This window comes from Battus philenor, unplaced genomic scaffold (genome assembly GCF_028537555.1).
Source record: "Battus philenor isolate CCGP_79_NKW_IND1 unplaced genomic scaffold, ilBatPhil1.0.hap1 SCAF_14, whole genome shotgun sequence".
NCBI classification, from domain to species: Eukaryota; Metazoa; Arthropoda; class Insecta; order Lepidoptera; family Papilionidae; genus Battus; species Battus philenor.
Genome location: NW_027181676.1, coordinates 7,784,307 through 7,799,435, shown reverse-complemented (window position 1 = coordinate 7,799,435; position 15,129 = coordinate 7,784,307).

Here is a 15,129-nt window from a genome sequence, read left to right as displayed (position 1 = left end):
GCATGACTGGAACGATTAGTTTTTATACTCTCCTCGTAATCTCTTGTACTCGCCATAGAGACCGCGGTAATGAGTCCTGCACGATCCCTATAATGAGGACACTTAGGGTTTTCCTTTTTACGTTTTGCACCTGTTTTGTATTCGAGTGAAGTTTCGTTTCTTTAGAATCGGACGACAAGCGCTGTCAATACTGCAATTTCTGCAATTTATGCGGCAGTGTTGTTTCCTGTAGAAGCGCTAAAGCCTGTGCTAAATGTAATACACGCACATTATGCTCGGTTCAATGACATGGAGCACGCTATGCAACATTTTATGATTCTATAATTGCTTTAATATTTAACAATTTTATAACAAAGTCTTTAACAATTTCGCATGTATCCAGTCGCTTGAAACGCCTTGTGTAAATTATTTGTTAGTACTTTCCTATATGAATAATGAAATAAATGTTTAAAATGTTATGGAACATACGTTCTTACTAAAGTAATAGTTCTCTTATTATAGAATTAACCATTTACTCCACATAACTATTTAAATTTAGGATATATGAGGTTTCCGTTAAATCTTTATCTTAAATAATGGTTAGTGTGACTAATTTTTATTTCAAATATTCTGGAAAAGGATTGAGAAGACTAATATTTGATAATATTTTTTTTGAGTCCATTATTTGCAGCAAAGACGTGCGTATACATCATCACATTTTTATGTATAGTTTTCTTTTTTATGATTTATGCTTTTTCATGCTAAAAATCTTTGAACAAGAGTATATAAATATCGAAGTTAACTTTTTTCAGATTTCAGTGAGTCAATTGCCAAGTTCTCATTGTGAGTTAAAAATTATTACAATACATGCAGCAAATAATACTTGCTTGTAGAAACAAGAAATGATAATGCTATAGAAGCAGATGGAGTATGTCAAAGAACCCCTTCACCATAAACAGTTGGCTTAGCGATTGCAAGTTCGCGAAACAAAGAGCGCGGAACGCGGCCGAAATAAAAATATTTACGTAGCCATTGCTGACTCAGGCACGGCTTTGTTTAACAATCCTCCAACAACAAATACATATTGCATTCAATCTTTAGAAACACTGTTGAGCTTAATCTCGGACTTCTACAAATGAATTAATACCAGAGCGTTTGATTTCAATAGACCAACCAAAGGATTCTTTTTTAATAACTACATTGTTTCTTTAAAATAGATAAAATATTGCATAAAAGCTATAGAATATAAAAGCTTTAAATTATAGAGTGTATTAGTCGCTTTTGGGCTAAAAAATTTCAAACCTTTAACACGTATTTCCAATGTACTTGTATAAAGCGATCACTCTGGAATTTGTTACATTTATTAACTCATTTGTGAGCTGTAGCAATTTTATTTAATTAATGCAAAAACCATGAACTACATAAGTTCGTATCCTGAGGATTTTACCCGCGATCTATTATCGCAAGTCTCAATCCTTTACCGGTAGGCTACCACTGCTGAGTTGGGTGTCCCATAAACCAATTGACAGCAAATGAGATATGTATTCACCCCTTTAAAGCTTTAACATCTATAACCATTCAGTTTGTATATTATTTTATAACAACCCTGCCATATTAGGTAAAAAAATTGTAATTAGCGTGGCAAAAGAATGTTGATAAGCATAATGTAAACATTATTCGAGTTGAAATTCTCTACTGCATAAGATATGTAGATGTTATAGTTACTGAAATGTGCAACGGTCAATTTATAACGCATCCATTTGTCACTTAATTTAACTGACATTATAACATCGGTTCCTTTACGACCAATTCTAGGAGAAACATGAAGCGTTTTATCATTGATTACCCTCAATAGATTTTAATTATTTCATGTTGCTCCAAGTTACATTTTCAGCGAAACGTTGATACTGAAATATTGCACAATGATTTTAAACAACTATCTGAAATCATTATGTAATGTTGTAAAGATGAGAAGTGGACTGCGAAGGGAGGAAGGCCTTGTGTAATACCTATAGTCATTGGAAAATGAACTGATGATGAACCGATACTCGGATCGATATTCAAGTAGACCTCAAGTAATTTTCTCTTAGAAATTTAAGAGGTGGTTTATATTGCACATATCAAATGCAAATTTGACTCTATCTGCGCACAACCAAGTTTAGATTGTCGTCTCACTGGGCCAAGCAGATATCCATCTCACTCGTTTTTTGTTTATTCAAAATACTTTCCATAATAAGCCAACGCTTCACTTTAAGTTAGGCCCTTTTTAATATTTTATGTTAAAGAAGATATAACTTTAATAATAAAATTATGGAAACTTACGATGTTCATGCATCAATATAAAGATTATGGTAAAAATCCAACGTTCGTCCCACAACATGGTCGCACGTCCCACACCATATTGAGGCTCAGATAGCAACGAGAAGCCGGGATCGGATGTCTGGTAAATTTAGGAAAAATTAATTAGAAGACATATAGACTTTATGCGACTCTGAAAGGAAACTGTCTAAAACATCCAAATGCTGCTATATTTTCGCTAATATCTCCTCTTCTTTCCCGACTAATATCTGGAAGTTCTGTACATTACTTAATAGTCAAGGTTCTGGCCGGAATGACACAATCGCCGCACACGCGCAATCAAAATGGCCTCATGTACCTCAACAATTTTAAACACTCATAGGAATTGAGGGTAGACATTTTACAACATCCGTCGCACTAGATGGACAAACTATATGTTGAACCTGAGGGATCTGGTTAGATTTCTCCCACCTGTAATTGACCCATTTTATTTATCTCCAAATTTTTACATAAGATCGAAAATTTATATGTATTAGATCCAAGGCTGTTGATTGCGATAATATCAGTCGCCGGATATCGCAAATCCTCGACTATCTTCTTCCAGCCATAACTTAAATTATAAATTACTTTATTAACGCGGGCGTTTTTCTTTCATGTGTCATCTCGCTTCCAAAAGTTACAGTGCTGTCCTCTCCTGCACATTTTAGTCCTGCGCGTTTTTTATGTACGGTAGTCGAAACCTGTGCTCACAATCAATTATCCAGGTTTGTCTACAATAAGAACCGAATACACATGGGTTTACGACAAGTGACGACTTTGAAGAGTAGCCGTGATGACTTTGGTTGATTTTCTCTCTCTCTCTCTCTTCTATAATTCCATCAACACGATATCCTTTTATCTATTCTCTCTTATCTCTACATCTTTAATCAATGTGGGTATTCTTTGTATGCTGATTACCTGCAGCTTTATACTCAGATAGACATCGACTCTGTATCCGCTGCAATGAATCGTGTGAATTTTGACAGGGCATATTATAAGATATTCGTCTAACCAGTTCAGTTTAAAGTTAAGCCTACCAAATTCTAGACCACAATTGTAGGAAATTGTTGAATATTAAGTAAACTGAATATGGCTGTTTTCTCTCAGCACGGTCTGATGAAGCTGATATTCCTTGGTGTATGTCTGTTAATAACTTTGGTCTGCTAATTAAAACCAACTTAAGCGGGCATACTCAGATGAATTATGTTTCCCGTAGGGGCACCAATTTTTTTATCGTCTGAAATTTTTCTTTCCAACCAAGATCAAGCAATGCTCGTACAGTGCCTTTTCCTCTTTATCGACGTTATAAATAATGTGTTGTGTGTTATTTCGACCTGAATGCAGATCTTTCCAACAAACTAAACTCTCTTTAACTGTATTCGATTAGAATTTAACCTCAGAAAGTTTGGCGACGTCACGCCATGGAAATGATAGTGATGATGATTATTAATTTAAGGACTCCGCTCGATTGAAGAAATGGTTCTGTCAATTTGTAGGAACCCGGACTTGGTTGAAGAAAAATATAAAATGACTCTTAATGAGTTTTTACACATATTTATTTCTCTTTGAAAAAATAACGCTAAAAAGAAATGTATCAATCAAAGTAAATTGAGTTCATGAACCCAACAGCCTATTCAGAATACTTCCGAAATTCTAAAACTCATTCTAAATGTTACAAAAACTTTCTTGCTGAAAAAGTATTTTTCATATAGAATAAGAGTTTACATTATGAATTTTGGAAAATTGAAAATGAAATTATATTGAAATTGGCTAATTTTTCTAAAGCTTATTGATAGCTTATATAACCGTACGTCCCTCCGCCGTTACAAAGCTCAATGAGACATGACTCACTCTCAATGAACTAATGGTAATTGAAATAAAGTATTCTTAATGCGCATATCTCATAAATTGATATTTCCTTGGCCATTGATAATACTTTGAATAAACGACGTCACTATAACAAGACACGTTTGCGACGGATCGGCACAAATACAGAACAAAAGCAATTCAAACTTCTAAGAAATGAAAAATCAATTGCACATTGTCACAGTATAATATTCTTAGTATTTGCTTATTAAATAAACGGAATTGAAATAAAACTGGAACATTAGAACGAAGTAGTGATAAAAATATTTGGGGACAGTTAATTTAGTCAAAATATATCTAACTTTTAACGATCCAATTTCTAAAAAGTTATGTAAGTATGACATGATATAGACAAATTAAAAATTCCATTTTTTCATTTTGTCTTAGAATTTAAAAGTACCTAATAATGTAAGGAATTTATTTCTTTCTACATGTTATATGCCAGATAATATCCTAGCAGCTTGTGGACTAGTCATTGCTATTTATAAGCGGCGACAAGTTTTAAATGTTGATGTAAACATCAGCGCTAACGTTAATGGGCATTGCATTGCCTAGCTGTGAGAAAATAGCTATGAATCATGACTCAGGAATTTAATTAATAATATTCTTTAATTGTTGTACATGATCCATATTTTTATATTGTATTATGAAGATAAAAAGCAGTGAAGTCAATTAATAAATTTTTTTATGTTCATTATATTATATTCGCTGCATAGAGTACGACTCTTTTATCTGCATCTGTAAGCAAGTAAAAGAGATTGTAGGAAAATCAAGGATCCAAAGTCATTTTTAAAAATAATCAAAGATGCGACTACATATTTTATTCAACAATTTTTTTCTATTATAATAAAAAAATTCTCATTTTCTGATTTTATTTCAGCTTCAGGGATTTTTATTAAAAACTGAATTTTTAATGTTAGGTTCGATAGCATTCATTTTTATAATATACGACAAATCGTAAAGTTAACAGAGACATTCTACATAAGAGCAAGCGAACGCATTCGCATTGTGCAAATCACACATGTAGACTGACGTTTGCCACGATGTAAGGATGTATTTACATAAGGCAAGCTTTTTATTGTTACTAGAAAAAATGAAAAATGGTTTTTTTATAAATTTTTGGTTTTTATGTATTAACTCTATCTAGTGTTTAAATATAGCGAGGGTTGGGTTTTTTCACGGAAATTTTCAGCCAATGCTAATACAATATAATTCAACCTAACCTATATAGAATATAACAAATAGTGTAAATAAAATTTTGTGATCCAAATTAGACTAACAAAACCTCCCAACTGCTACTATGCTTATGATGTAAATGGTGATAAAACTGTTTTAGAAAAAAAAAATGTGATGTTGTATAGTCCAATTGAACTTCACAAATAGTATTTCCAGTACTTTTGTTCAACGGGTATTGATTGTTGCCATATTCTTTATCAGATATCTACAGTGACGTGTGTGATAACGGTCTCTGGGCAACAGATAACAAAATTTGGCGACTCTTTGGCGCCGAGCGCAATGTCTGTCATTATATCATAAACCATGTGCACAGTTTGTGATATTATTGAACGCTATCACGTATTTTGTTATTGATAATGTCACATGAGTTTCGTCATTGACTTCAATTTACATTTATTCTTTAATCTTTATTGAATATTGTTTGTTTTCTTTTAAAGAGTTTTAAATAAATCCATATTATAATTCTAGTTCAACAATTTATTTCATTAATTTACTTGGGTACATACATATCTTATACAAAGTATGATACAAAATTTTTTACAATAAGATACAAAAAGATACAAAATAATTTACAAAATTTTATTTATCAGTATTACTGTGTGGCGGTAGAACTAAAGTAAAAACAAACATTTCACCAAACCGCTAAAGTTGTGAACTTAATATTATTTTGTAACTTTATGTTACAAAATAATAATAACTTATTGCAATGTCTTATAAAATAAGAGTGTATATTTTATTATTGTTATTTATTATTCCGTCTGGTTTTTTTTTACTATTTAAAAGAGGTCCAGCCTGTGTTAGATACCAGAGTCAGTTAATAGTTCTAAGTTCTCAGATAGCCATATTTTTAAGTATTTTGCTAAACCATTATTTTTATTTTTTTTAGAAGTAATCTAAAATCGTTTGTACCATGTTTATAAATTTTTGTTTGATTGACACTGATGATTGACACATAATAAAACCTGCAAATTTATCGATATGACATGTAACTACGGCACTGTATTCGTTTAATCAAGGTCATATGGTCAATTCCTAAAAACTTTCACATTGACTGGCAAAATTAAAAGATAGCATAGCAACTGCAAGAAAAACAAAACATTGGTGGAATTATAAAATAATTCTGAAGTTGATGATGGATCCATTGGAGCACAGAATGATCTCCGAAACATTGTTACTTACAATTTTTGGTCACTCAAAATTCTATTTTTTGCTGATCTGTAAAAACATAGTCTTCTGATGATTTGCTATATAGAAGATATTAAAAAAATCATTTACAAAATTTACTTCAATACTATTAATAAATTATGTTATTACATATAAACGACCTGGAGTCTACGATTAAGTAAAATAAAATGTTACATTAATTAGACATGAAGAGATGCGTAGAAGAACTGAAGCGCATTGATAAATTGAAGTGGCAGTGGGTAGACCACATACCACTTAGAAGAGATGCTTACTGGGGTCTTTAGGTTCTGGAGTAGAGTTTACGGGTAAGCAAGCGGAGCGTAAGCCGTTCGCCTATTACACCCGACTCTATAAGCGGGCCGAGCTAGCACTCTTATTAGAAATCTATCGGGGAGGCCTTTGTCCAGCAATAGATGTCCTGAGATAATAATGATGGTGATTAGTTAGGTTTTTAAACACGTTGAAGTATAGGAAATTGTGTTTTGTCTAATAATCTATTAAAGGAAAATTTTGTTCCTGAAGTGCTCTTTGCTATTTCATGATTTATTGAGTGGCCGATATGTTACCTGATAATGCGTATCTATAGCGATAACGCAGCTGCGCCACTTATACTCCAATGCAGGGATAGGACCACTGTAGAAATAATTTACAATGGAAAATTTAAATATTCAGACGGCATAATATAAACTATACTATATTCACTGGAGAGAATAAATATTTCACAATTCAAATCTTATCTATCTGCGAAAAAATAACAAGTTAAGGATGTGTTTACACAGATGAAAGATATCTATGGGCGTGATTAAAAATTTAAAAAGAAAACATTATAATAATTAAGGAACCTAAACTCATTGTTATGGATCATAACATCGAAATAATGACACCAAGAAACTGACAGAGAATCGTATAATGACAAATTTTCAGGTTACTTTATGAAATCTGTGGGCTCCGTCTAATGAAACATATAACGAAGCAGTTCGGGCCGATCTGAAAGATCGCCCGATGTTTGTTACCGAGGAAAAAGTTAAACGCCTTTAGCGATCTGCCACTGGGCAAACAGAATTTGATAGACTAAAAACCCCAAAAAAAATTTAACAGTCCTATAACTGCGTTTACACGTAGTATATCAGAAAACCTAATTAATAAAATAAAATCAGCGGTAGATAAACTTAAGTGCTTTCAAGTTTTTACTTAGACTTCAACGAATGAAAATGGTATATGTATTACCCGGTGTTTTGACTCAAATTTAGATATGTGTTGATTTAGCTTTACTGCGTAGTCGACCATGACCCCGGCCATGCATCCATAATGTGTTTATGATATCGCTGGGTTGACAGAGTGGACATATTTTTGAATTTTTATGGATTCGATCCACCTAGACACTGGTATATCTATGTTTATAGAAATTACATTTTTTAAAGGCAATATTGGAATTCATTTAACTATTAAACATATCATGAATGGTTTACGATATTCGTTAAATCGTGAACTGCTTACGAATGCCCTATGGCTTAATTATTCTGAGTCTTACATTATATCATACTGTGTTCCACGAACAGAGCTAATACTAGAAAATGCACAACTTATCTGATTGGTAGGTGATAATGAAGTAAGAATACGTTTACATGCATCGGTAGATGGTTTCTGTTCGTCACCAAATTGACGTAATTTTGACTGATTCCTTTTAAACCTGCAATTTAGCACTCTGCTGTGTGTACGTTGTTTTCAAACATATTCAAAACAAAAGGTAAACAAATGCTAATGTACCACTTTACTGTCACTATTTTTTTTGTTTTAAAAAACGTAGATCTTGTCAGACCAAAAAATGGCGTATTGTACCGATCGTCCTTTTCCTTACTTAAGAAATTACCCACATTTAAGAATATCTTTTGGTTTTAGGATCATTATAATGGATCTGATGTATTACTCATAACAATGTAACATTCAAATTTTAAGGCATAACCGTCGAATTTCAACATCATTTGACGGCACTTATCAATAAAACGAGTTTCGGTCAAAATATATGGTAATTAATACAAAAATTCCTGGTGCCTAAATAATCGCGCAAAATATTTTTAATTTGAATCATATCAACGCCGAAACTTGCTGGGATTTGTTGTTGTCAGTTTAAATAGTCACTATTGGAACGTCCCTCACAGACCATCTGATCATTACTATGATGGTACGACCACGCTTAAACTGGTAAAAATTATAATAGTTTTACGAGATGTAACTTCATCACCATAAACTAATCTAAAACATCATTCTTGATAATTTTATTGCAAATTAAAACCACAACGGAAATAATAAAAAAAACAAACACCTTTTTCTTAAATTTTAAAAGAAACATTATTTTTAAGTAATATTCCTAATCTAATTTCAATTTATTACGGATTTGTACATATTAAAATAAATCTTTGTTTTCTATTTGTCTTTACAAAGCTGTCCCTTTTCACCCTGTAGCATTCTATAACTAAACATTCACACCTTTAAGGTTTTACACTTATAACCAGTGTCCATGTATAAGAACATCAAATACGCGAAGCAGAGCCCTTGATGTGGTTCGCGAGAAGAAACGATAAGGTTAAAATAAATTTCATTATAAATAAAGGACTACACAGGAAGCGATTAACTACATTTAAGACGCCATGTGCTGCACTTTTAGAGGAATACTTTCGATCAAGAACACCTAAGCAGGTGGTTTGTGTAATAGCGATGTATTTAGAACGGTTCCTTTTATAGTTTTATAGAGTGAGTGACTGAATAAACTGGTGCTTCGTTTTAATGTTCATACTAACACTTACAAAGGCTATAGTAAGAAAAACATGTACTTTTAGAAAATTAACAGACGCGCACGTAATTTATTTTTATTAGGATATTTAAGTGCTTGAGAGCAGTGGTAAACTAGCGATAGAGGACTGAGACTGGCAATCGTACGCCGCAGGTTCGATTTCCGAGATACATTAATACAAATAATCCCCACTTTATGCAATCATTATATAAGATTGTCAATGCACACAAAAGTTTTTAGCCCGCCTGCAAAGTGATTATGGTATATCCGACCATTGATATCTTCGGGGGAGGCCTATACCTGCAGTGGGCGTTTAAGCTACTCAACCACTCTTAGCCACTATGCTTGATGTTTGTGAACTATGAGAAAGTCTTCGATTCGATTGAGACTCAGAGTATGCTGCAGTCCCTCTAAAGGTGCCAGATCGGCTATCGGTATATCCAAATGTTAAAATGCTTGTATGAAAACGCCACCCTATCAGTCAGACTACAGAACCAGAGCTCGACACCTATTTTGTTGCAGAGAGGTTTCAAACAGGGAGATGTGATTTTTCCGAACAATTAGGCTTTAAAATAGACACGGGTCAGACGAAAGTGATGTCTAATATCCATGTGGTGGCTACTCAAGTAGTTGTCGAAGGTACGCTCGAAGTTGTAGATAACTATACATACCTGGAACAAACTGTCCAGCTTGATAAGTCCAACTTCGAGAAAGAGATCACTCACCGAATCCAACACGGATGGGCAGCATCCAGAAAGTTCCGAAACTTTTCGTCTAAAATACCGCAATGTATAATTACACACGGATCCGAGACGTAGTCAATTACGACAGGCCACATAAGAAGGTTCATGGTCACCCGGAGAGCAATAGAGATGGCTATATAATAGTTCTGATATTTCGTGTTATATATAAGTCCATCGGTTATTTCCCAAATTATACTTGGAAAAATTCAATGTTTGTTATATAAATTGTATTTTTATTAGATTGAAACCAGCGCTTAAAATATATTATATTTAAGAGCAGGCATTCGTGATATCTGAAGGCTTATCGATTATTTGAATCTCGTCTACAAAAACAAGCATCGTGATGATTTAGCAAGGTTAAATCGAGTTATGATAAAGTAAACTGGCTTTGAATAATATAATCTTCTGAGTTAGTAAAATAATAAATTGTGTGTAAAGGGCCAGTCTACAAGAGTGTTCAAATGCCCCTGTGTAAACAGACATTTGTCGTTTCCAAAGTTATTGAATCAATTCTTTATTTTATTACAACAACACCGTTATTAATGGGCTGGAAATCATTGATATGGTTTGCTTGAGTAATTAAGCGGTTTAAAATCAGTTAATAATGATGAAACTCGGGGATTTCGAGTTTCATTGGCTAGTTCACAGTTGCACAACACGCCATGAAAAGGGCTTGGGATTTTTCTACGAGATAGAATCAGAAAAAGCGTGGACGAAAGAGAGTTAATAACAGAGTCTATCGAATTGACAAATTGAAGGGGCAGAGGGCAGGCCACATGGATAAACAGATGGCCGCTGGGGCTTTATGGTTCTGAAATAGTATGAAGGTTTAGTGGTTCTGAACGGGCTAGCATAACATATACTTTATAGAGGTCGTTAAAAGACGGATGTAGGTTCAGCTCTCAATCCTTTTATCCCAAATCTAATCTTTGGGTGAAGCTAACGTCCAGTAATGGATGTCCTATGACTGAAATGATCACATCACTAACGCGTGAAAAATTGAAATGAAATCTTAAAGAGATCGGATCGCTGTGAGATATTTTGAAGCAGAACTAGGATAATATTGACGAGATATAAATCGTGAGTTTAGCACAATTAACCAGAATAAATTTGTATGTAGACTTTGAAAGGTAAAAAGATGTAATGTATAATTATACATGCAAGTACGTTCAAATAACCTAAGAATACTAGTTATACTAAGAATTTATCTAAACATAGATAACTAATTGAGTTTGCTATCCGTGACACAGAAAAGGAACCAGTTACTAATATCGTTGAGTATCGCTATATTATTTCTTAACTGTTTCATGTGGACCACGTGTGACAAATTATAAAGCCGGGTGTTACTGCATTTTGTAGGTCTTGCTTAATTAATGCTGTGTAGGTGATTTAGTAGGAATTTATAGGTCGGCATGACTGCGTTGCTAATTCGTGTAAAATTTGAAAATTGTATTGAAGTAGACACATGTTTTGTCACCATCGAATATTTAACAATTAATTATTGAGGATTTTCAAATGTTTGTTGATGGAGATATAAGTGTCGACACCCTGGTGTCGCTTTAACTGCCGGAGCGTTCGGGTCTCTCAGTACGAAGTTGTGCGTTCAAATTTAAAATATTCTCCGAATCTATATAAACAATAGAATTTTTCTGCATCACCAAAATTTATCAGAGATTTGCGCGAGACTGATATCACTTTAAAAAAACTATTATCGCTGTTTATTTATTTGTTTTCGATTTAACTGAAATTATTTAACTAGGGCAAATTTATTTTCGACTTTAATTGCTGAATTGAAATGCCGCTTTATGATTATGATACACAAGGCAGTCTAACGTGAGGTGATATCTTGGGGGCTTTTGCTATTTTTAATACTTGAGACTTCTAAGCTATCTAAGAGTTTCGCAGTTTGACTTTCTAGGTTACGGCTCGAACATCAAGTCTCACGAGTTTAGTATCTGAAAAGTGGTCTAGGCTTCAGTGATCTGACACCTTAAACAATGGTCTAGTTTTAAATGGGCAAACAGAGTAGTTTTTTTTAACATTTTAAATGTTCACGATTTCATAAAATTTTGTTTCAAAACATTTTTAAGCTCGCGCTTGAGAAGAGATGCTTGTTCTTTCAGGGCATAAAATATACAATAACAGTATCGATAATTTGTTATTATTACATATAATTTACTTAATTCTGAAATTACTGACACCTGGATTAAAATTGTTAATAAGTAGAATTAAAATTTAACGACAAATTAACTCTAAGGTAATATACCTACTTCTTTAACGAGAAAACGTAAAAGAACGCGCAACATAAAATGGAATTGTGCAGTTTTTGTCCTTTTTCTTTATAAGCACTCCAAAATTATATACTACAATAATCAAAATGTTGTACACTGTGATTAACCCTGCACTCTCTATCCTAAACTTGTTATATAGTTCATTCTTAAAATCAAAGAGAATCATAGATTAAAAAATGTAGAAAAATGAACACTGTTATAAATGTAATTTTAAGCCTGCGGTTAATGCTCCTATTTAACTTGATAGTTTAAATTAACGGCTTTACTGAAATAGACACTAAAATCGAAAGAGCACTTTGTAATAAATAAGCTCTAGTAATGCCAAAAATTAAATAAGACATCGCCTAAAATTATGATGTTTATTGAAATAAATATTCTACATAATTATATACCTACCGCTGGAACACGTAACTCCTCTCAAAAAAAGCATTTCAGAAAACTTCTCATTAAATATTTGCTTCGGTCACCAATCCACAAAAACACTCGAAAGTTCAAATTTTACCGATTTATTTATTTTCGTATGTATATTTATACCAGCCGTGGTAAACTTCTTTCAAAGCAAGTCTGCAATGGAATGAATGTTGAAAAAAAATGAATGTTTACAAATTCTGTTTACACATGTTTTTTTCCAGATCATCAATCCATCTTACATTGTTTTACGAATTGCAATTTTAATATTGTTCAAACCAATAAAACGGATAGGAGTAATATTGTTATTACTTACTTCAAAATTATTTTCAAATCATTGAGAAAGAGTTGAAAAAATTGGTATTTTAAAGTTGTTATTATGGAAATTGCATTGCATCAACCGTAGGCACGGTGTTTCCCATTATTTTTCATACTATCCGCTGACGTAATAAGCTGAAGTAATCTATATTTCATAATATTTTAAAAACTTCCATAATAACAAATTTTCTTTAAATTCATATCTTATTTTGTACAGAAATATTAAATGATAATCTCAAATTATATGATAATAATTTCTGTTATCTGGAGCGACGTATGCAAAGTTTGTCTGTAGAAGCGATTTCAGACTATTATTACTTTACCCTGCGTAAGAATTATATTTATATATTTTTTAAAAATTCGGTTACACCGGCAATCAAATTGTATTAAAATACAAATTAGCTATCTCATTACAAATATTAAGGGGTCCTAGTGTCTCAGGTTAGATCTAGTCTCGCCAAGCTGATCTAAATTGGCGCCAAGTCCAATAAAGAATAATAATATTAACTAATCATTATTTTACATATACATGAATAGTTTACTCACCAATGAAATCCCATATATGAAAATCTTGCTTAAATTAGAATCGAATGATGTCATCGAATATGTATATCATTAAGAATGTAATCTTAGAATAAACTAATCTCTCATCAAAATATGAATATGAAAACTTTAATAAAAATAATACTATTTAAAAAAACAACATACCACATAATTGTTTATTTCAAGCCGCAATATATCAAATCCAACTAGTCGATGTGTATAAGCAACAAAAATAGGTTACTACCCTTTTATCCTTGCGTGTAATGTAGTCGATAAATTTGAATACATGAAACACGAGCGAATGGAAAATTTTATGTTTTTATTCGAACTACCCACTTGTATACTATTTGAATAAAGCTACGACGCGCTGAGCGAAGTAAACAATGACTTAATCATTTGACGCAGTAGTTACGTAATTATTGTCTTCGTTAAGAATTCAATACAACAACGAAGCCATGCGATTTCAACAGGAATCGATAATGAGACAGGAAAACTGTGTTAGAAGCTTCCCGTATATCAAATTACATTCTAAGAAACGCATTTCTAAGTAATCTGGCCGACGTATTTAAAACTCTTTCTTGGTAATTAACGAGCATCTGTTTAACAACCCGAATACAAAATATTAAATCTTTTAGATCATTAGGACTTTTAAAATTGTGGCTATGACTTATAAATGAATATTCAAATCAATATGTACTTTTAGGGATCGCCTCTAAAACATATAATGTGACTATCATCGATAAAGTAAAAGATTATTAATAGTATAAACATTTTTTTATGTTTAGCACAGCATATTGAGTTATATAACGCTACCAAAAACCGCTGTACCGCGTCATAGGTATGCGCACGGTAAGACTGGGGGGAGTAAAGGCCGCACCATTCCGTCGGCCCTCCAGAATTGTTTTTGCTTAAAAAAGTTCAAGCAAACATCGTAAAGGATGAGTCAAGCGACAGCCCCCGTATAGACAAGACCTGTCCCGTGTTGTATATAAGTTCCGCGCACCGTAATTTCGTTACTAAAAAGAAATGGCTGGGCAGTAAGAGATTTATATCGAATGAAGAACCCGAGATAAACGCCTATCTTAGCCTTGAGCAAAACAATTATTTGAAGGGAATTAAAGAATTTTAATAATGCTGGACAAAAAGATGATGTTAAAAAAATATTTAAGTACAACATACAACAAGTAACATTAAACAATTTATGGGTAGCCCTCAAAAAATAAGAAAAAAGTTGGTATCAGTTTCGTGAATTTTTTAAAATAAATTAAATGTTACAATTAACTTCATTTCGAATCTGCTGCCTGAAGTTCGAAGAAGGCAATCTTACAAGCACGTCGTTAATCATAATGCAGTATGCGTGTATGTGACTAGGAAAGCGATAAATTTAAATAGAAGTGTATTGTTGATGTCACGACAACACGGATATCGATTC